The sequence below is a fragment of the Palaemon carinicauda genome, chromosome 16, assembly GCF_036898095.1.
Source record: "Palaemon carinicauda isolate YSFRI2023 chromosome 16, ASM3689809v2, whole genome shotgun sequence".
Classification (NCBI taxonomy): Eukaryota; Metazoa; Arthropoda; class Malacostraca; order Decapoda; family Palaemonidae; genus Palaemon; species Palaemon carinicauda.
The window spans coordinates 10,381,699-10,384,487 of NC_090740.1; the positions used below are offsets into that span (position 1 = coordinate 10,381,699).

At 32.5% G+C, this 2,789-nt stretch overlaps 1 long non-coding RNA gene across 1 annotated transcript in view; it reads left to right on the top strand.

Moving 5' to 3' along the window:
• Positions 1-821: 821 nt before the first annotated feature.
• Positions 822-2,789, top strand: part of LOC137654918 (uncharacterized) — a 44,360-nt gene continuing 42,392 nt past the window's right edge. The window contains exon 1 of the long non-coding RNA XR_011046748.1: positions 822-1,031. This is a non-coding gene — a long non-coding RNA (uncharacterized lncRNA). The remainder of the gene's footprint in view (positions 1,032-2,789) is intronic.

Consider the following 2,789-nt stretch of genomic DNA (forward strand, 5'->3'; position numbering starts at 1 on the left):
TAGATACAGGATATAGATATATATTGGGTTGATGAAACAGTTTAATTGGAGTCCAATAACATTTCCTTTCTAAAAGGAGCTTTAACTTCCTCCATACAATTACAAATATTTAGGTTCTTATTATAGAAAAAAAAATATGAAGACCATACTGACTAATAATTATATTTATATAATAAGATATCAAATAGTAGAATTGCGACAAAAACATGTATTGTATATTTAGCTACAATAGTATCTCAAAAAAATTGATTCCATTTTACACAAAAGACTAGCTAATTAGTAATAAAAAAAACCAATATATTTTCACACATATCTCCTCCAATTATTCTGAATTTTTAAATAAAAAACAGTATATTTTAACCCATATCTCCTCCAATTATCCTGATTTTTTTTAAAACCAATATATTTTCACCCATATCTCCTCCGATTATCCTGAATTTTAAAATGTATATTCCTATCATCTGAATTGACGGAGGCAGGTTCGAAAAACACGTCAGTTTAAAGTTGAAGTAAATCAGTTGGTTCTCTCTCTCTCTCTCTCTCTCTCTCTCTCTCTCTCTCTCTCTCTCTCTCTCTCTCTCTCTCTCTCTCTCTCTCTCTCCTGTCAATGATATGAATTATTTTTGAAATTCTGTAATAATAGATTCTATTTGCGACTGCCGTAAAGTTGTCTTTTAAGAGATGTACCAAGGAAGTGTCAAGTTACGTTTTTTTATTATTTTTTTTTTTTTTTGTCTTTCTCTGTTTAGAGTCCTTGGCTTGGCACAGCGAAGCTTTCTCTGGATGTCTTCCCGTTACGCGCAAACAGTTGGGTGGTTGGTGGTAGCCTGTATACAAGACATTTCTGGAATATGAAGTCTGTGATCCACTGGACATCTGTGCGTTTCAAGCTTGCAATCTTAATGAGAAAATATCTTGGAGCTTGTGTTACCTGCATTATCTTTGCGTGAAATCGACATGGCGCCAAATACAGAGACTGAATGGTGACAACGCTGGAATCTGGTGACGTATTTTTCAGTCTGGACTAAAAGGCAAGTGATGTTTCATGTTTTTTCCTTTTAACAATTTCAAGCAAGCTAGTCCTCCCCGATTAGGGGCGGCGCCCCTAATCGTGGGAGGACGTTCCCTATAGCACACGGTAGACCTTTAAGGTCTACCGTGTGCTATAGGGAGGCTTGCTTTTAAACCTTGTCATAATGGTGAGTGTTCTACTTTTTTGTACTTTATGTAGGTTTTGCAGTTTAGTCTGTTAATCACAAATGTAAAGTAAAAAAAAAAAAAATCTTGGACTAATTTGCTTTGAAATTTAATCTAATTAATACCAGATTTTAAAATTATTTATAAACATATTCTAAGTTTAAGGTACATAGATGTATGCTTTGTTGTACGAAATTAACTATATTGTTCACTGCTACTACTTTTTATTAATTATATGCTTTGGACAGCATTTATGTAGGGATACAGACTTCTACAAGAAACATTCTGATAATTTACTTATTTTTTCAGGTTGGGTGGCACAGCTTCAGGATAGAGATCAAGGACTAAATTCATTGAATAGAGGACTTCAATTCCTTCCTTCGACCATTTGGTTGAAGATTGTTACTGGAATCCTGTCAAGACCTTTAATAAATGCTTGAAGGTTATTGGAATTCCTGCCTATCTGGATGAAGATATCCCCTGGAACTTAAAACATTTTTGTACTGGAAGAATTGGCAAACTAGAATAGTTAAAATTCTGGAAAATAGGTTTCTTGTAAGTTACAACTTTGAGTAAATAAATTTGATTACCATTTTTTTTCTTCCTTTTTTTTTTTTTTTTGGGGGGGGGGGGGATGCCTTTGTTGGTAAAGTTACCACACTAGTTATTTATCAATACAGGTTTATGAAGTCTGCCACAGTTTTAGTACTTCTGGCAAAAAGAAAAAAAAATTAAATATGAACCGTGGCAAATTAGCCACTGATAAAGACCAAAATATAATCTTTTAGCTCTAGTTTTAAATGGTTCATTAGAATGATAGATACATTTATGAAGCATTCATAAGTTTATATATAGATTATTGTAAATTTTACCCCATTTCGTTCCTCTTTAAGAAGGTTGAATTGTATGTCTAAAAATAAATTTGTTACTACTTCGTCGTTGTCATATTTTCTCTTTAAAAAAAATAGGGAATGGTAAATTTTTGGTTTAAAGGTTTATAGTCAATATAATTTTTTTTCTTTCAAAAATTAAAACGCTGGTTTTAAAGGTAACTTGGCTTTGTAACAATGGAAACATGGTGACCTCATGAAACAAGCATAAGAAGTATGAAATTCTTATTTCATTAAAACTTCTCTAGGAATATATTTCCAATAAGAAACTTTGTCTTTTTTTTAACAAACGATTCTGGTTGAAAAATTATCGGCATTTATCAGAATGTTGAACTTGCCAGAAAGTCTTACTTGCACTTTTATAATGCATATTCTACATGTATTTAACGTGGGCCCAAAGTGTTAGAAGCATACTAACTAGAAAACTGGCTGTAAGCAGTCTGAGCAAACTAGGATATGATCGGGTAGTACCCGTGAAACTACTTAACCAAGGTTTGAAGTTAAGTGTTGAACGAACTTCTTTACTGATATTGTTGAATTTACTCTTATATCGTAGGTGTTTGCTAAAATCTAGATTGTCCAAAAGTTGCTATATTAGTAGTTTTGTTTGTGCTTGCTTTATTTTTAAACTAAAACTTAAAGATGAGACAGTCTTGGAAAACTGGTCAGGTAACAAAACCTTGGGAGTAAAATAAATACTTG